The following is a 21,617-nucleotide window of genomic DNA, read 5'->3' as shown; positions in this document are numbered from 1 at the left end:
ACACACACATTCACTCATTCACCCATACAATCACTCATACATACAGTCACTCATTATTACAACACTATCATATGCACTCATACACCTATGCAGACACTCACACACTGCCACTCATCCATGGAGTTACTCACACACCTAGTCAGTCCTGTAAAGAATCAATCACACTTCCATTTCCTCATCTATACAGTTAAACACAGAACACCATACTTCAGTGACATCACTGATGACATCACTGATGACACCTCAAATGACATCACTGATGACATCTCAAATGACATCACTGATGACATCATGACACACCAATACCAGTTACTACATACGCACTCACTGATTCCTACGTCTACACACACATTCACTCATTCACCCATACAATCACTCATACATACAGTCACTCATTATTACAACACTATCATATGCACTCATACACCTAATCAGTCCTGTGAAGAATCAATCACACTTCGATTTCCTCATCTATAGTTAAACACAGAACACCATACTTTTCACACATATACTAACACATACTTACTCTCTTATACAATCACTGATACAAGTACACATTGATATGCACAGAGTCACACACCTCCCAGCCAGCCACACACACACTCAGTCTTCCATACATCCAGTCATTCTTCAATATGTAAAACGTATTTAAACTTTACAAAAACACACAGACACTAGATGATGTCATCAGTGATGTCATCAGTGATGTCACTGACCATGTCATGAATGATGTAATATGTGACATCATCAGCAGTGGATTGCGGGTGCGCGATATATAGTTAGTGCAACTAACTATATATGGAATTTCAATGGTTTTGTGTGAGTAAAATAAGGTTTTGTAAATGCTAATTCCTAACTATATATGGTCTATAACCTATGGTTTTTTCAGTGAATTTTCAAGGTTTTGTAAATGCTAATTCCTAACTATATATGGTCTATAACCTATGGTTTTTTCAGTGAATATATATATATATATCTGTATTACTCGTCTCGTACACACTCCCATAGGTCAGGATGAAGACGAAACGGACCCATATTTCTGGTGCTGTTGTTTTATTTTGTTTTGTGTCCTACACCAACGGCCATTATGCGTTTCGGCCTTCCAAAGGCCTTGGTCACATGAAGCTCTAGTTCCTTTGTTTCACCTATTTAAAGTGACAGTGCTTGTAACTGGTGACTAACCTTACTATACACATAGAAGAGTCTGTTGCATCATTAGCACTCTAAATGCATTAACAATAAATTGATTGATGTTACATTCTTTTTTAACAGTTTGATTAAATATCAATAAATATGCAGCTATAAAAAATAAATGTTTAAATAGGTGCAAAATTGGTAAAAATATGTTAATGCAAAACAAGACTTCAGTGTAAAATACATATTAAAAAGTTCATAAAATGTAAACTTTTTATGTATAAAAATTCCCAGCAATACTAAGAAATCCCAACTTGTCAATCATGCTGGATGATTAATTAATTAGGCCCTAGTGGGCCTTTTGGACCCTCAATGTATAATCATCTAGAAAGTGTGAGTGCTAATTACATAAAGTGCCACCAAAAGGTATAAATGTGCAAAAATGAAAAAAGTCAATAGTAAAAGATAAAAACAATTGCAAAGGCAGCAGATAAAAGTATGCAGGGAGCTGTAAACCTATAGGCAAGTATAAAAATCTTCGCTAGAGTTAAGACCATGTGGTGTATTGCAATCTAATTCTAGTATATACCTTCTCTCAAGCTGTCTGAGGAGAGCCTCTCGGTCACCCCCTCGTCTCAAAGGAGGGACTGTGTCCACAGCGAAATACTTGAAGACACTGGCATCTTTCTCATGGTACTCTCCAAAATGCCTTGCAACGGAATACTACTGATCACCATTATTGACGGCCCTTAAGTGCCGGAGTATCCTCTTGTGCACCTGCAGCTTCGTACTTCCTACATACTGCAAGCCACACGGATACTCCAGCACATAAATTGCAAACTCAGTTTTGCATGTAAGTTTTTGTTTATGTGTGTGGGCTCATTCCTAAATGGTGTGACATATTATGTTCTGTTTATTCCATGTTTACAGGCCTTGCAGGTAGATCATTTGTGGAAACCCTTGTTAGAATATAACCAAGAGCTGTTTGTTCTTATCTCTGGGTTGCTCATGACCAAAGAATTGCTCATGGACCTCACCTTCCTGAATGTTATATTAAGCCATTTGGTGAGATTGGCACCCGATACTGAATTATTTTTTACCAAGATACCATTTTTATTGACTATCCTGCGTATAGCTTTGTGTTGGTTACTATATGTCAGGAGATGAACAGTCACAATATCAAAAAAAATATATCCAATTGACAGAATATCGAGTTTTTTATATAGAATGGACAGAATATCGAATTGCCAGAATATTGTGGTGCAGAATATTGAGATTCAGGTAAGAAATATCGATTTCCATAATATCGAAGTTAGTAATATTGACAGTCATAACATAGTTGTTAAAAATATAAACATTTTTATAGTGTTTTAAGTGTTAGTATATGTGTTAAAAGTATGTAATATTTTTGTAATGTATGTTTGAATTTTTTTAAAGTAATGAATTTTAAGTTATTTAATTTTTGCGTAATTTAATTCCGTAGCGGATTGTGGGTTTATAGGGGAATAGGGTGTGAAGTAATTTAATTACAGTGAATTAAATATATATTTTTAGTAATTATCAGTTATTTTTAAGGTAATTTTGCGTTTTAGTTCTGTAGCGGGTTGTGGGTTTATAGGGGAATAGGGTGGGAAGTAATTTAATTGTTATTAAGTACTTATTTATTTTTATTGGTATTGATAATCAATTTATTGTTAATTAATGGGTAATTAATTGTTATTAATTGGTAATTATTTGTATTGATTGGTAATTCATTTTTATTAATTGATTAATTGATAATTATATTAATTGTATTCATATAATATTCAGAGCGGGTTGTGGGTTTATTGGGGTATAGGGTGGGAATTTAATTGTAATTAAGTAATTATTGAAATTATTTTTGTGTATTGATAATTATTTTACTGTTAATTAAGTATTAATTGGTAACTTTTGTATTACTTATGAATTTTTGGTATTAAAAATTAATTGGTTGTTAATTATTTATTAATACGTAATTAATTTGTAATAAATAATATGTATTGGTATTTATAATTAATTAAATAATAAATATGTTGTTATTGGTAATTCATTATAATTAATTTTGAATTGTTAGTGATAATTAATTTATTTTTATTTAAATATTAAATCATTACTTTCCCTACTGTTGCACTCACTGGAGTGGGAATAGTAATTTTTACCCCTACGCTATTCAGCATTTTCACTACTGTTGCACTCTCTGGAGTGGGAATAGTAATTTTTACCCCTATGCTATCCAACACTTTCCCTACTGTTGCACTCACTGGAGTGGGAATAGTAGTTTTTACCCCTACGCTATCCAACACTTTCCCTACTGTTGCACTCTCTGGAGTGGAAATAGTACGTTTTACCCCTACGCTATCCAACACTTTCCCTACTGTTGCACTCACTGGAGTGGGAATAGTCATTTTTACCCCTATGCTATCCAACACTTTCCCTACTGTTGCACTCTCTGGAGTGGAAATAGTAATTTTTACCCCTACGCTATCCAACGCTTTCCCTACTGTTGCATTCACTGGAGTGTTAATAGTAATTTTTACCCTCCAGTTATCCAACGCTTCCCCCACTGTTGGATTCACTGGAGTTGGAAGAGTAAATTTTACCCTTCCGCTATCCAACGCTTTCCCTACTGTTGCATTCACTCGAGGGGGAATAGTAATTTTTACCGTCCCGCTATTCAACGTTTTCCCTACTGTTGCACTCACTGGAGTGGGAATAGTACATTTTACCCTCCCACTATCCACGTTAAAAATATTGAATATTTTTTATAAATATTAGGTTAATATATATGTATTAAGAAAACGCATTTTTATTTTTTTAACTTAAATTCATTATTCATTAATTTTGTAATTGGTGATTCATTATAATTAATTTTGTATTGTATTGATAGCTAATTTATTTTTATTTAAATATTAAATCATTACTTTCCCTACTGTTGCACTCTCTGGAGTGGGAATAGTAATGTTTACCCCTACGCTATCCAACACTTTCCCTACTGTTGCACTCACTGGAGTGGGAAAAGCCATTTTTACCCCTACCCTTTCCAACACTTTACCTACTGTTGCACTCTCTGGGGTGGAAATAGTAATTTTTACCCCTACGCTATCCAACGCTTTCCCTACTGTTGCATTCACTGGAGTGTTAATAGTAATTTTTACCCACCTGCTATCCAACGCTTTTCCAACTGTTGCACTCACTGGCGTTGAAAGAGTAAACTTTACCCTCCCGCTATCCAACGCTTTCCCTACTGTTGCACTCACTCGAGGGGGAATAGTCATTTTTACCCCCCCGCTTTCCAACGTTTTCCCTACTGTTGCACTCACTGGAGTGGGAATGGTAAATGCTACCATCCTGCTATCCTAGGCTAAAAATATTGAATATTTGTTATTAATATTAAGTTAATGTATATATGTATTAAAAAATAAAAAAAGCATGTTTATTTTTTTAACTTACATTCATTTTTTTTATTAATTCTAAGGTTATTTAAGTATTTTCAAGCATGTTTTAGTTAATTATATTCATTATTTCATTAACTTTACATTATTTTTAAGACATTTAAAAAATTCGATATTTTGACTAACTATATTATTTACAACGATATTTTGTTTTTGATATTTTTGTACTTACCTATTTGTAGATAGGAATACGATATTCTGGCATTCTATATTTTTTCCTCAATGTTTTGGCAAGTTAATATTTTGCTCCTTGATATTCTGTCAGTGATCCAACACAGGATCAGTCTTGATGGTTGTTCTAATGGTATGGGCTGTTTTGTTGTTGGTTCAGCTTTACGAATCAGGGCCTGTGATCTTTCCATTTTTCTAGTTTTCTCTATGGCTTTGTTGATTTCACCACTAGAGTAACCCCTAGCTGCGGGATGCTGCGGACCTGATGTGCCGGATGGTGACTCGACGCATGCAGCAACGTATTACCAGCTGTTGGTTTTCTAAACAATCTGGGGCCATATATAGGTGGGGTAATACCGGTCGGTAACGGTGAAATTCGGTATATTTCACCGTTATCGACCGGTATTTAGCGATTTGAGATGTAGGAGGCTGCAAATAAGGAATCGGTAATTTCCCTATTCATTATTTTAAGGATTTAGTAAATTACTGATTCCTTATTTTGAGGAATCGGTAAAGTACTGATTCCTAATGACTATGTAGGTAGCACTCAAGTGAGTGCATTTTAGCCTTAAGGATTCGTTATTTACCACCAACTATAAGTTGGTGGTAAATACTGATTACCTTTGAAAAAGCAATTTTTTGCTTATTTCTCAGTGCCATGTGGCACACATACATGCCCTTAGGGCATGTATGTGCACCACATGTGCACACATGCACTATTCAGTGGTTCAACAGGGTGTCAATGTGACAACCTGCCACCCTTAAATATGTTCTCCCTATTACCAATTCGGTATTTACCGAATCGGTAATCTTTAATGGCTTCCCATTCATTCCTATGGGCCTCCATGCTCATAGGAATGAACGGGAATTACCGAAGCGGTAAATTCCGATTTGGTAATACCGAATATTACCGATTCGGTAAAATTTACCGAATTATTACCTACATACTATTTACCGATTCTGAAATACCGAATCGGTAAAATTCGGTATTTCTAGAATCTGTAAATAAACATTACCTACATATGGCCCCTGGTTTGTAGCTTATTGCAAACAACTATAATTTAAACATCCAAAACGAAAATGGAATCCCTGCTGAGATGGCCAGTGAATTCTAGGTTTAGATTGTTATCGTTGATTTGTTCAATAAAGTGGAGGGCACTTTCATCGGTGCCCTTCCATATTATGAGCAAATCATTGATATATCCATACCAGCGCATGACATGGTTAGACATTGTTTTAGCATGTAACACCCTGAGGACCTTTTCTTCCCAAAGACCGATATGCAAGCAGGCGTAGCTAGGGGAAAAACAAGCCCCCATAGCCACGCCTCTCACCTGTTGGAACACCTGGTTCTGAAAGAGAAAGTAATAATGTTCTAAACAAGCTGCAATCATTGCCAGTAACATCTTATTGTGTTGGAAAAAGTACATAGGTCGAGTGTCAAGATAATGCTCAATCGCCTTCATTCCATCTCTATGATTGATGCTCGTATATAGAGACTAAACATTGAGCGAAACCAAAAGATATTCAGGGTGCCACTTAATGTTAGTCAATTTTCTTAACAAATCACTGGTATCTTGCACAAAGGAAGGACGTTTCTTCACGTGTTCTTGCAAATAGTAATCTACATACTTAGACACCTTCTCCATTATACTGTTACAGGCAGATATTATGGGCCTTCCTGGTGGTTTATTCACATCTTTATGGATTTATGGTATACAATATACCACAGGCATAACGGGATGGTCATTTTTTAGAAGTTTGAACTCATTGGCGGTTAACAGTGCTGCACTTTTCCAAGCTAAGAGACTTGTGTAGAAATTGTTCAGGATGACATGACAATTAACATGGTGCTGTTCCTGTAGCAATACTGGTCGTTGAGCTGTTTCAACCACAACACCACGTTCCCTCCTTTGTCAGATTGATGGATGATTAGGTAATCATTGGTCTGCATGCTTTTCATTAGTTGGAAATATACATTGTCCTGCTTAGTGTAATGCTTGGTTACTCTTGCTTCTTTTTGGTAAAGAGTTTTCAGCTTTTGTGTCACTTTATCATTAAACACCTCAATGTTGTCCCTTAACATGATTGGACAGAACTTGGACTTGGGTTTAAAAGGTGTTTTAATGCCCCTGTATACGTTGGTATTTCTTGACTATTTCCAAGAACTGTACCTTCAGTGTTCTGCTGTAGACAATGCAGATCCTGCAGCAATCCAACATCACCTGCTGTTAGAATAGAGGGGCTGGGAATGTCACCAGCAGCTATCTCCTTTTGTTTGTGCTTGGAAAAATTTGAAAAATGGGGAGTAATGGTATGCGGGATGAATGTATGTGGGATATCGTTGTATATTCGTACAATTCCACCAATATAATCCACAAGAGTTAACTTTTAAAACCCCAAAAGGTATTCATTATTGTTAAAAAGCAACCTTGCACACCTTCTGGTCCTACATGACTGGTTCAAGGTGGCATGGTCTGACCCTGCATATAGAACCGAACTTCAAGATTTGGGTTTCCCACAAATTCAAGCCATGCTGTATGGATCGCCCATTCCCCGGGACCTCCCCACGGTGACCCGAGTAATCTTCCTAGCATGGAACACAGCCCTGCGAAAAACTCAATGGAAAGGCAAACTGACACAGCAAAAGCCTATGCGTCATGGCATGGCACATGGTTGCGGGAGGTGGGTGGCTTAAAGCGCTTTAGGTGCTGGAATCTCATTGGTATTACCCTACTCGGAGATGTGGGGATCAGCAATCCAATCTGCTCTTCTGCGGATTTATAACTCCGACACTCAATTTATCCATCCCAATTCTACAGATGCCTGCAACTATGTCACGCCCTTGACACACATCTGCGAACAGGAACATCCCTACCAGAACACAGTCCTCTTGAAGCTCAGATCGCAATGGGCAACCTTGGGAAAGAGGGTGTCTCACGAATATACCGCTCTCTAACAAATAATGGTCCGACATCCCTCGACCCACTGAAGGCCAGATGGGAGGCTTGGCTGGGCCCTCTGGAGGAGGAGGACTGTAGGATCGCTCAGATGGCCCCTAGAAGCATTACGACCACAGCCATGCTTCACCTGGTTCAACTATACTATCTCCACGCCTCTTACCTCACTCCCACCCGCTTATACAAAGTGGGCCTCACTTCAAGCCCCTCCTGTACAAGATGCGGGTCTGAACATGCAGACTTTTTCCACATGGTATGGACATGCCCTTCCATACCTCTATACTGGAAGGCCCTGGTAACCAAATCACTGAGGTGCTTGGGATGGGTAGTCCCACATAACCCACTGAACATATTATTGTGTGTCACAGATGGGCTCGATGAGTCAAGAACAGACAAGAAATTACCTGGCACCACCTTGGTAGTGGCCAAACGCGACATTGCGTTGGCTTAAAAAAATCCCTCTCCCACCAAAATCTCTAAATGGCGCAAGAGGGTAGACTGGTAGGCGGCACAGAAACTTCTCTTATACAAAGCCAGAGGCTGTCTGGCCAAACGCCTTAAGATATGGGGTAACTGGCTAGGTGTGTCGACTTGATTATTACCCGTATCTCCCCAAGATCATTCCCGGGGTTGTGGGAGTGCAATTATAAATGTATACTGTCACAAATGTTAGCTTACAAGATGCCTTATGTTGTGATACTGAGACTCTTGCTGTACTGTTCGTATTATGTTTTCATTTATTTTGTATAAAATCAATAAATTTGATTATCAAAAAAAGCAAGCTACCTTAATGACACTGAAGCAAAACTGTTATATCAATCGTGAAAATGAATGAAGCACAATTTACCCCATAAACTTCAATTTCAAACTGTGGAAAATATTTTATAAATGTTTATATTAATGAAAATTGAATTAAATGTTTATGACACAAAGAATTTGAATTAAAATATTTTTAATAAAAGTATACTTTCTTTGTATTTTTAATTGTTTATAGTTTATAGCACAAAAAATATAAATCAATTAAATGTTTTTGTGTGTTATATTTATTTAATGAAATATCTATTTTATTACTTTTTATTAGATAAATATGGTCCAAAGTTTTCACATTGTATTTATTGTTACACATCATTTCTTTATTTATATTATTACAACATTATCTTTAAATAATGTATTTTATAAATAATGAATGTATATTATTAGCAATGACATAGCAGTATAGTATTTTAAAACATTGAAATACGCATAACTGAACATTATTATACTCCCATCCATGTCCTATATATTCAAACAAGTGAAAGCTGTATATTTTTATTTTAAAATGTATTGAAATAAAATATATTTGTTGTAAAATGTATAACTAACAAATACAACAAAATTTACAAATTACAGAACATAAGATCCGGTTATCAATACACTCTCCACTTATGCTCCCAGTAATTATTACTTCTCACCCCAAGTATTTCATTTCTTTAAATTTAAAATATTACACAAATGAAAAAAAAAAAATTAGTTATAAAAATTATAGTAACTAAATACTCAAAATGTTAAATTACTGAACATAATACCTTTTTTGAGGTACATTAGTGTATTACATTTGTTTAAAAATCAAACCATTACTAACATTTATAAATGTCACTCAGATATTTCTCTTTCAAAAACAGAAATATTTAGCACCTGAGTATTAACAATCCCCACCCTTATACCCTTTAACCCTAATACTCAGCTTCTAAATTTAATTGAGATTTTGTATTTTAAAAATGTGTATTTGCGAAACAATTTTGCAGTTTTAAAACTGAGTGTTCTATTTTATTTTTAACACCATTTTTAAATAAAAGGAATATAATAATATATTCTCTTTTACCCTTTATATTTATTGAGGACAACCTCACAGTCCTCTTTTTCCATAAATGTACCATATTCCCCCATTTCCTTCTTTTTTAAAAAGAAATATTGAGTGAAAAATTAATATACTTCCTTTTACTCATTACTTCTGTGGGAGTACACCACAGTCACCCCTTTATTTAAAATCTAAAATTGCTTTAAAATACCCTAACTTTTAATACTAACCAGCAGTGGGTGCACATGCAGGTAAGCACGGTGGGGCGGGGTGGAGGTGGAGGTGGAGGTGAGGGACAGATAACGATGCGGGAAAATAAAATAAATAAATAAATAAAACCACTTACCTTGCACGATGTGTGCAAGAGCAAGGTAAGTGGTTTTATTTATGTATTTCTTTTATTTTCTCTATTCTGTAATTTGTCAATTCCCCTCATGCCCTGTCCTGACTGCCAAAACACTGTTGCATTGGAGGCAGCACCTAAACCATTATAATGGTGACCTGGAGAGAGATTTGCTAATTTGTCAATCAAGCTGACATTATTCCTAAAACAGTCTAATCTTTTATGATTGGTTTTCAGGAAAAAACACTGACATACTTATTTCAGGACTAACCAACAAAATAACTGCCAGTACTGCCACTCTATTCAGTTTCTTTTAAAAGGGGACATATTGACCTCAAACAATATGTACCACAGACCTCTTTTTCAACTGGAATAAATCAATTACTTTTATTTGCTTTTCACATATCAAAAACAATTCTTTCTTTTTGTATATTTTTAAACACATAATTTACATTTGCACCTTATCACATCCTAAAAGACCAAACTATTTTACATTCATTCTCTCTATTTCATACACTCCTTGCATACATTCCTACATTCAACCATTCATTTATCCAAACATACACCTTTTCAAAAAACAATACAATATATATATTTTTCATAAATTATTTACACATGACAGCCATGGGATATCTTTTAATAAACTTTTTGTTTGTGACATATAAGAACACTACTAAGGTTGTATGAAGAACTGGTCTACGCGTTTCGAACTCCAGAAATTAAGGGGAGTTCTTGTCAGGACCACGTAGCTGTAAAACAGAATAATAATAATATGCCAGCTGGGGGATACCCTTAACCTTATTCATTTAATTAGGGACGGACTTGACGAGTCCCTTACCTTAGTACTGTTATGTACAACTGTGTTCTCATGAAACGCTAAAAAACAAACAAACACAATCTTAGCTGCACCTATTATAACTTCCTTTTTACAACAACATATGATTATGGCACGCTAATCCCGTCGCATAACATATTAGACTTTCGTTTGCAGTACTTAGCATGATGTCTTCTAGAGCTGGCGATTTATTGTTTTTATTTGAAAAATTTGAAGAATTGGGGGCCTGGGGTCCTATAACAGAGACGAGAAAAGTGTGTAAGCTTATTGCTGACAACGAGATGCATGACAGGTCTCAGCGTTCTGTGTAACTTACATTCAGGCGATAGTTGGTCCGAGTCTTCTTGTTTTTAAATAAACCCTCTAAATTGAGTTCGCAGGCATTCGGTGCCTGAAATTGTAATTAAATGAGAAAATGAAATTGGTTCTGTGCCTCAGTACGTCGTTTCTAAATCTAGTGGCCCCGTTTCCCTGTCCGAAGTTTACCTTATAGTTCTGCTCAAAGTGAGTTTCTCTTTCTCCCTTCCTGGATCCAGTGGCGTCTGCTTCCTATATATTCACCGCGGGTCTCCCTATCAGGGCGCTAAGCTTCTTGGGATATGTAGTCCCTCATTCAAATTTGATTTCGGATTTTTATAACCAGAAGGAACAATGCAGCGCTGGAATGTGTGTTAAATACAATATGGAGGCATTCGAAAGATTCATATTGTAAGCGTGCATGTTAATTAAAGGAATCTACAGCGCTGATGGTCTATGCCTGTTTTACAATGGGCTCATTGTTTGTTTGTCAATAAAGTTGTGTGTGTACTCAATGGAACTTATGTATCAGGCTTACTTTTTAATTGATTTTCTCAGGGCATCTTTATAGGCATAATATTATGCACTCCGGACTTTCTTTGGGCATATTTATGCGATAGTCAAATACAGGTGGTATTCAAAACTCCAGTTACTGTAGTTTATACATTTCTGAGATTTCATTTAAACCAACTACAGCTGTATTAAATTTCACGATGAGCATTGCCTCTCTTCTCGCGAGTTTTTCTTCCATGTCCCCTCCTCTTTGATCATGTTCAACTTTGGCAATCACCGTCCATCTGATATCTTTTTCCGGGTGATTGTTTATTTTCCAATGGTTCACCAATGGAGCCCTCTGAATGTTATTTTTATTTCTAGATTTATGTCGGGTAATCCGAGTTCTTATCTCCTGACTAGTTTTTCCGATATACAACATATCACATGGGCATTTTATACCATAAATGACATTCTGTGATTTACAATTTGTAAAAGCCTCATCTTTCCAGAATATTTGGTTGTGTTGGAACACGGCTCCTTCCTCCGTAGTTGAACAGCACACGCAGGTGCCACATTTATGATATCCTTGTATTGGGGGCAAACCTAGTACTGATCTAACTGTGGATTTGTTTTTGTTTGGAACCGCTGCACGTACTAATTGATTTGAGATGCTTTGATCTTTTTTTAACGCAAATAATGGTTTATTTTTCAGTGACTCATCTAGGTTCTGAACCAAATGCCAATTTTGGTTGACAGCTTTTTTCAAGAGATTTGATTTCGGGCAAAATGTAGAGAAACACACATTGCGTGTGAGTGGGATTTTTTCTTTTTTGTCTAAGAGAACTTCTCTTGGTGTCCACCAAGCACGTTTCATCGATCTCTTAAGAAGTATTTTTGGGAAACTACAGTCTAGTAGGTTTTCGGTAAGTTTATTTGCATGCAATATATATTCATCCTTGAAATGGCAAGTCCTTATTATTCTAAGATATTGGCCAAATGGCAAGTTTTCTCGTAAATTCCTAGGATGGCTACTTTTGAAATGAAGTGCCTCATTACGGTCAGTTTCTTTTTTGAATAATCTAGGAAAGCCATTTTTTTCTTTGAGTAGTTGATACTGAACTTAATTTCTTGGGTCCGATTGTTGAGCCACTCGTGAAATTTTAAAAGATCTTCCTCGTTGCCTGTCCAAATCATAAAAACGTTGTCGATGAAGCGACTCTAATTGGCAATGAATTCAACATACGGGTTATTCTGGTATATACATTTTTCTTCATATTTTGCCATAAATAACAACGCCAGCTCTGGGGCAAAAGGACACCCCATGGCCACTCCTCAGACTTGGAAAAAGAACACACCATTACAATTGAAGTAATTCTTCTTCAAAGCGAAGGCGGCTAGTTCCATTTGAGACCGGTTCTAAAAGTGACTCACACCCGGAGACAATAGGTCTTCCGGGTGGTGTTGTTTCGTCCTTATGGATTTTTGGGAGGGCATAAAAGAGAGGGGTCCTCGGATTTTTACATTGTAAATATTCATATTCTTTTTTACCCATGAAGCATTGACTGTGACCTTTTTCCAAGATGATATTTAGTTTTTTTTTAGTTCTATTGTTGGATCTTTCTGAATTTTTCTGTAACATGTGACATCATTTAATTGCCTTTCCACTTCTGCAGTTTATTTCGTGGTGTCCCAGACGACTATTGATCCACCTTTGTCGGCTTGTTTGATGATAACAGAGGGTTTTATTTTAGGTTTTCAATGGCTTCTCTTTCTGATTTTGAGATGTTGTATTTAACCCATCTTTTTTTCTTTTTCATATCTGTTATGGCAGATAACAATATTTTTTCAAAGTTATGTATCTCTTTTGGAAATGTATTGGCAGGTAGACAAAAAGACGATTTTTTCTTTAGGCCTGTAATCTCCAGGGATTGGTCATACGGAGTGTTAGCAAAAATGATTTAAATCTTATTTTACGGCAGAACTCAATCGCCTCCATTTTCAGTCTCACAAAATCTGTATGTTTTGATGGAACAAATGATAATCCCTTATCTAGTATACTCTTCTCCTCTCTCGTTAAGATCTTGTTTACCAATTTTTGTAGTTCTGACGGCGAGTTGACATTTCCCATGGTTGTATCTTGTGCGCCCTCTTGTTTGTTGTTGGCCTCTCCCTAAAAAATGAACTTGCTTTTGTTGAAAAGAACCTCTTTTTTTTCCATTCCTTCGTTTGTCACTAATCTCGCCTTCACTGCCGGTTGACGTAGAGGAAGTGTCTGAGAATGTTATACAATTGTTTGTGGACCTTCCTTGGTAATCCAACAAATGACGTTTGGAATCTGGTCTTGAATAGTAATCCGGTTGTAAATATGGGTAGACTTTTTTTAACGTGAAATTCTTTTTGTCTTTTTCAAATTGATTCCCTTTTTGGTTGATCGTAAAGTCTTTGAACTCTAGTATTTCTTTATCCACTTTGTCCAAGAGCGCCTTTGAATCTGTAATCAATTGGTTGTTTTTTATTTCCGATTCAATTATCTTTATTTCTTCTAGTTGTTGTTTAGAAATCCTCTGCTCTGTCTTAACCATAAGGACCATCAGGTCCCTACTGCACTTAGTTTCAATAAAACTGTATCCTTTTTTGTAGATTGGATCTTCTGTGAAGATTACTGGGACGTTTTTAATTTGGAGTCTTCCTGGTATTGTACCTGCCCTTAGATGTTGAAGCAAGAAATGTCCATGTAAATCCGTTCTTATTTTTTTTTCTTTAGTCTTAGTAATTTGTCCGTCTCGTTTTGGTTCTTTGCCGAGGCACTCCAACTTGCCAAGGCAATCAAAGGAGGGGCATCCAACAGTTTTTTGATATGTTCTTCACTATAGGCACATGTTTGATTTTCTAACATTCTACACTCAGACACAACTTTTCTATCACTTGTACTCTCTTTCAACACACTGCTCTTTAAGCACAATAACTGCCACAAATGGCCTCAGAAAAATAGGTTAACCAATCTTTCTTCTAATACACTGGTTCCAACACAGGGCTGGGGCTCAGAGCAGTAAGGGCAAGCCTCGCTTAACTAACCAACAAAATAACTGCCAGTACTGCCACTCTCTTCAGTTTGTTTTAAAAGGGGACATATTGGCCTCATGCAATATGTACCATAGACCTCTTTTTCAATCTGGAATAAATCAATTATTTTTATTTGCTTTTCGCATATCAAAAACAATTTTTTCTTTTTGTATTTTTTTCAACACATAATTTACATTTGCACCTTATCACATCCTAAATGACCAACATATTTTACATTCATTCTCTCTGTTTCATACAAGCTTTGCATACATTCCTACATTCAACCATACATTTATCCAAACATACACCTTTTCAAAAAACAATACAATATATACATTTTTCATCAATTATTTACACAAGACTGCCATGGGATATCTTTCAGTAAACCTTTTGTTTGTGACGTATATGAACACTCCTAAGGCTGTATGAAGAACTGGTCTACGCGTTTCGAACTCCCTAATACTTATTTCAGGGCCACGTGTATGATACAATCCGATTACAACTGCTTCAAAAGTGACTGTTGCAGACAGCTAAAAATGAGTCAAAGTACAACTCTTGGGGGCAGATTTATGAAGGCCTTGCGCCGCCGGTGCGTCACTTTTTCCCATGTTAAAAGTGACGCACCGGCGGCGCAAGGCCTTCATAAATCTGCCCCTTGGTAAATATGCTCAAAAAAATCTTTTGAGTAGCAGACAGCACTGTTTTGGTAGCTTGTTTGTAACGTTAGTTATTGCATTTTTTAACCGTGGCTTGTATCCTTGTATGCAATGCACAGTGACCCGTCATTGCACACGAAGAGAGGAAAAAGGGAGTTTCGCCTCTGATTTCATGTTCTTTCAGTGTAAACCACCAGACCTGTTGGCAAGTACTGCACTAGTGAAATATTTCATAACACTACATTGCATAATACAGTATTATAAATTACAGAACGCCAATTACATTGGGCTGAAACTTGTAGAAATAACAAACAGGAAAAAAGCATGCTGTCACTGCTGGCTAATTTGATTCACTAATTGTATGCACTGTACAAATGTCTTTGCCACTTAGGAAATACTGTAAACATTTAAGCAAATTGTTCAGAGCGAATATATTGTAAATGTACAAATTGAATTAGGTGATACATACGGAAGAAGGTTGAGACGTTTTTCCTTTCAAAACTATTTCCACACCTACTCACAGTACAGCTGCATTTGACTGGTTAATCAATTTGACAGCTTTGAACTTTTTATTTTCAGTTTTATCACATGCCCAGAGGGTTATTCTCTGTTTAATTGAGATGTTTCTCCCCCCAGTGGAGACATTTTACAAGTGTTTCATAATCACACAAGGAGCACAGGCAAACAATTTTATTTAATATAAACATTTTACTGCTCATTATGTTCTGTCAGATCTAATTAAAGTGTGCACCATTTCAGCTGTTCTTCTGCACCATCTCAAGTGTTTAAAAATTAAAGATAAATTGCACACCAACTCCCAAAGCAGCACATAACATGAGAGAGGTAAAAAATAATGAAAGTGCTATTAAACGACCAAGCAAAAGAATATATGCTGTGAATGTTCGATTACGTTGTGTATAATGTGTACAGCAAAAACTGTACATTCAATTACGGATATGAGACCCAGATACCAGTAGAATGGAAACAGATCAATTACTTAAAAATATTGGATGACATGCCTTCTGCAAATGTTTGCTTACATTGTTAATCAGTGTAAGGGTCGATTTTCAACATGTTGTGCACAATTTGCTACTTTCAAGTTACAGCTGTTCCATATTTTCTGCATTAGAAACAGCTAAGAAGTTGCATTAGAAAGCTGTAGTGCAGCCGTTTAAATGTGCTATTTCTAAAGCATTTGTAGTTCCACATGCAAATTATAATCGCTATGCAGAAGTGCATCTTCTTTCACATATTTATCACAAAACAACTTGTTAAAGATATAAAGTCCTCCGCTACCCGTGCAGCTGTAGCCTCCCCAGCATTTTTTTTAGAAATTTGGCAGCAGTTTATGGACCATTGATCCTGAGATACCATTTAAACTGCACATTTTAGTGCTCCTTAGGGACATAATCACTGTACCCTGAAAAGCGGACAATACTCTTTGGTGGCCCCAAAGAAAAGGGTATCCACTTGGACCCATTCAGCACAGACTTTGGCTTTAAAGCCAGGGGGTGTGCCTTCCTCCTTCAGTGATGTCATGAGTGATGTCACGGATCATGTAATTTGTGATGTAATATGTGAGGTCATAAGCAATGCAATGTAGGGGCGAAATTTTTAGTTAGCTCAGCTAACTATAAATGCTGAATTTCTCTGGTTTTGTGCGTGTGAAATTTGAGCCTAACTATAACGTCCCTGTAACCTTTGTTTTTTTCAGTGAATTTCTAATGTTTTTCAAAAGCGAATTCCTAACTATAATTTACCTGTAAACTTTGGTTTTTTTCCTGTGAATTTCCATGTTTTTTATATAGCAATGGTCTTTGTAGAATGGTGTGGAAACGGAACGGGGCCTCTGACCAGCTATTAAAAATCCAGCTGAGAAGGACTTATGGAAAATACCAGGAGGACTTCTTGGTCCCCAAGGTCCTTGTTACCACCTTGACTGCAAGTCCCAGGGGCTTGCAGGGGTCATGACTCCAGTGGAGTCACAAGCATTCTCTTTTTACCTTCCTATGTGGGTTATGTATGGACTGGAATGAATGGGCAACTTACCTGTTCTTTTTTCCTTATGGTTTGTTCCTCTGCAACCTTTTCTTTCCCCTGCTTGATCTTTCCTTTTGACATTCGTACTCATGCGAGAGTACGGCATATTCTTCTGGAATGAAATGCCTCACATCACATGGGAGACGCTCGCCTATATAGACACGCCTCTCACGTCGCCAAGGTGCTTGACTTTAAGATTATCCTTCCGGGTCCATGGAGAAGTACCCTTGTTTCTCCAGGTACTTCTGGGTGATTGGCATTCGGCCGTGTTCAGCCCTCTTCTTCACCAGGGACCGCTGGAGCAGATTCCCCTTCATGGACTTCCATTTTCCGTCAGTGTGACTTCCCTCTTACCGTGCCTCGCTTACAACAGAGGACCGCAGGAGCGATGCCTCATTTTTGTGTTTTGGGTGCGTTCGGCAATTCCCTTACGGTCTTGGTAAATCCACCAGAGCAATTATCCAGGGATATTGACACGTGCATTCAGCGTCACGCCGTGCACAACTGCTTGATCTGTTGAGGACCACAGGAGCGATGCTTCATTGCTAGAGCACCATGAGTTCTGCATTTCTGCCACTCTAACCTTCCTGTTCAGTAGAGGACTGCTGGAGCGGTTCCTCAGTGGATTTTTCTTTTGCTCCTCAGGAACTGTGGGTGCAGTTCCTTCTTGGCACCGCATGAGAGCTCGGCAGTCTGCCTCTCCCTGCCCGCAAGCTCATTTCCTGGATAGCTTGGTAAAGACAAGTCTGCACGCAGGAGCTGGTGATCATTTTCATTCCTTCTTCACTCCCTTGATTCCTCATCACACCGTTTGTACTTTCTTTTAGGCTTATGTGGGTCAGTGGACTTCTAGGCCTATGTGATAGTGAGGGTATTTGTTTTCCTCTTGGGGGTTGTGCTAGTTATGAAAAGCCAACCTCAGCAGCTTCTCTGGACACTCACTGAACGCATCTCTATTATCTCGCTACCACCTTAGGCCACCTATGATGTGCAATAGGGGAGTCCCCTACTCTTCTCATTTACCTCCCCTGCATGTTCTTACAGATGGAGAGTAGTTTCATAACCAGGAAAAGAAAGGGGAAGGAAAGATGGGGTTGTGGAGAATGAAACAGTATTCTCCTGTGTGGTATGGTTTCTAGTTACTTACCTGTTTCTTGTATGATTGTGGTTTCCTGAGGTCCACCCCATCCCATGTCCTGGTCTTTCCAAAGTAAACCTGTGGTCCTACTGTGTTGATGACTTCTCCCACGTTTATGGTATCCCTCATTCTTCCTTTCCCCTTGGGACTAATCGCCCATGCTGCTTGATTAGCATGGAGGGTTGGTCTGGAGGTGAGGGGGGTTATCTCCATTTTCATGACTTTCAGGTGAGTGGATACGCGACAGTCTTTTATCATCCAAGACAACTTTATTCCCCAGCCACTAGTGTGCCAGGAGACATGTTTGCAGAGTGGTGCGCAAAGGATGTGTGGCCTCAGAACACCTCTTAGCAAACTGACTTGCAGAACTTGCTGGAGATAACAGACGGGCGCTTGGCTAGCCGTGTGCGTGGACTGGCGCTTGGCTGACGGTGTGCATGGACTAGTACTTGGCTGGCAGTATGCATGGGCTGGCACTTGGCTGGCAGTGTGCTAGGGTTGGTGCATGGCTGGCAGTGTGGGTGGGATGGTGATTTGCTGGCGGTGTACATGAGCTGGCATTTGGCTGGCAGTGTGATTAGTGACTTGCTGCTGGTCATTACACCTCTGCTAGTCAAACACCACTGCAGACATAATGTCAACCACCAGCTCGTGTGATTGCTGTGTCAGTCATGTGGGCATATGAAAGTGATAGGCCCTTGAATGGCACTGTCTGTTGATGTGAATTTTGTAATGTGCTGGGCCCACTGCTGGCAGTGTGAATGGTCTTGTGTTTCACGCATTAAAGGTATGTGAATGGCCTGTAAAGAGGTTGGTGCCTTGCCATGATTTTACAGGTCACGAGCTGTGAGTCATTGGTTTAGGTTTTTAGGCTTTTAAATATTAACAGTGCATTTCCTTTTTGTGAAAACTCTTGTTAGTAGAATTTTACGCTCTGAATCTTCACTCACCCTCGTGCCAAATCCAACCAGTATGTGTGAGTACTGAAGGAATTGTTCATTTTGAAGGAATATTTGTCTTTTCTGTCTCTCTCTGCCAGGGTGTACATTGCCTCCACATTGTCTGTGAATGTGAGTGTTGTAATGTGCTGGGGCCAAAGTTGGTGGTGTGAAAGTGTGTGTCAAGTATGAGTGTCAAATATGAAAATTGTGTGATTGGCATGTAAAGTGGTTGGTGCCTTGCTGTAGCTTTACAGCTCACGAGCTGGGAGACATTGGTTCTGGGTTTTAACCTTTTAATTATTAACAGTGCATTTCCTTTAAGTGAAATCTCTTGTTAATACAATATACATGTTTAACCTTTCACTCACCCTTGTGCCAAATCCATCCAGTATGTGTGTGTACTTGAGGAATAGGTGGATAGGCAGTCATATATGTCTCATTTGTCTTTCTGTGCTCAGGTGTAGTCTGTCTCTAGGGAAAATTTACCAATTTCAGATTTTTCTGTAAAGTAAAAAAAATAATGAGGAGTGCTGGGTGGTGTACCTCTCATAGTTCCCAACATGTTTTTTTACTCATGCCATGCAAACCTCAAAATGTGACTATAGTCACTCATTTTCCTTGCATTACTGTGTCATAATATTGTGTTGTCAGAAAAATCACAATTTTCCTACCACTCTGCATTCCCCCCAGGTCTCCCAAGAAAAATGGTAACTCACTTGCGTGGGTGGGTCAAGTACCCCTGACAGGGAAGGGCCCAAAACCTATTGAAGTAACATCAAAATTACTTAATACAAAACAACCTGGTTTTGCAAGGGGGGTCCCGTGTGTTTTTGTGCCCCGGGCATGGCAGCCATCCAGGGAAACCTACCAAACCCACAGATTTCTAAAAACTAGACACCCGGGGGAGTCCAGCAAGGTACAGCTTGCATGGGACCCCCAACATTTTCCTACCCAAAATCCCCTGCAAACCTTAAATTTAGCTGAAATAATCACTTTTTTCTCAAATTTATGTGGTTGAAAATTCTGGAATCTGCCTAGATCCACACATTTCCTCCCATCCAGCATTCCCCCAGATCTCCTGATAAAAACTGTACCTCACTCGCATGGGTGGGTCAAGTACCCACGACAGGCAAGGGCCGAAAACCTATTGAGGCAACATCAAAATTACCTATCGCAAAACAACCTGGTTTTGCAAGGGGGTCCCATATGTTTTTGGCCCCGGGCTCCGCGGCCATCTAGGGAAACCTACCAAACCTACACATTTCTGAAAACTAGATACCCGGGGGAGATCAGGGAGGTATGTCTGGCATGGGTCCCCTAACATTTTCCAACCCGGAATCCCCTGCAAACCTCAAATTAGATGAATTACTTTGGTGGAAAGTTCTGGAATCTGTGTGGATCCACAAACTTCCTCCCATCCAGCACTCCTCCAGATCTCCCAATAAAAACAGTAGCTCACTCGTGCGGTTGGATCAAGTATCCGCGACAGGCAAGGGCCCAAAACCTATTGAGGAGACAACAAAATTACCTATCACAAAGCAACCTGGTTTTGCAAGGGGGGTCCCATGAGTTTTTGGCCCCGCTCGGCGTCCATCTAGGGAAACCTACCAAACCCACACATTTCTGAAAACTATATACCCGGGGGAGTCCAGCGAGGTAAGGCTTGTGTGGGTCCCCCAATATTTTTCTATCCAATATCCCCTGCAAACCTCAAATTTAGCTGAAAAAATCAAATGTTTCTCAAATTACTGTGTTAGAAAGTTCAGGAATCTGCATGGATCCACAAATTTCCTCCCACCCAGTGTTTCCCCAGGTCTCCCGAGGAAAATGATACCCCACTTGTGTCGGTGAGGCAAGGGCCTGTGACTGGGAAGAGCCCAAAACATAGGGATTAAGGGTATCGCACTGAGAATTCAAAGCACTATTATTTTTAAAAATAAGTTTTCGGCCAATTCTGCATTGTACACCCATGCAAGTGAGGTATAATTTTACTCAGGACACTAAGGAGAACGCTGTGGGGTAGGTAAGTTGTGCCGGCACAGTGATTGCACCCAGAAATATGTAGAAAATAAGTTTTTTTCCAGCTAAATTTGAGGTATGCAGGGCATTCTGGGTAAGGAAACTTTGGGGGATCCACGTAAGCCATACTTCATTGACTCCCCAGCATGTCTAGTTTTCAGAAATGTGTGGGTTTGGTAGGTTTGCATAGATGGCGGCGAGCCCGGGGCCCCCCAAAA

The sequence above is a fragment of the Lissotriton helveticus genome, chromosome 3_1 (genome assembly GCF_964261635.1).
Source record: "Lissotriton helveticus chromosome 3_1, aLisHel1.1, whole genome shotgun sequence".
Taxonomy (NCBI): Eukaryota; Metazoa; Chordata; class Amphibia; order Caudata; family Salamandridae; genus Lissotriton; species Lissotriton helveticus.
Note: the sequence above shows the minus strand (reverse complement) of the source record.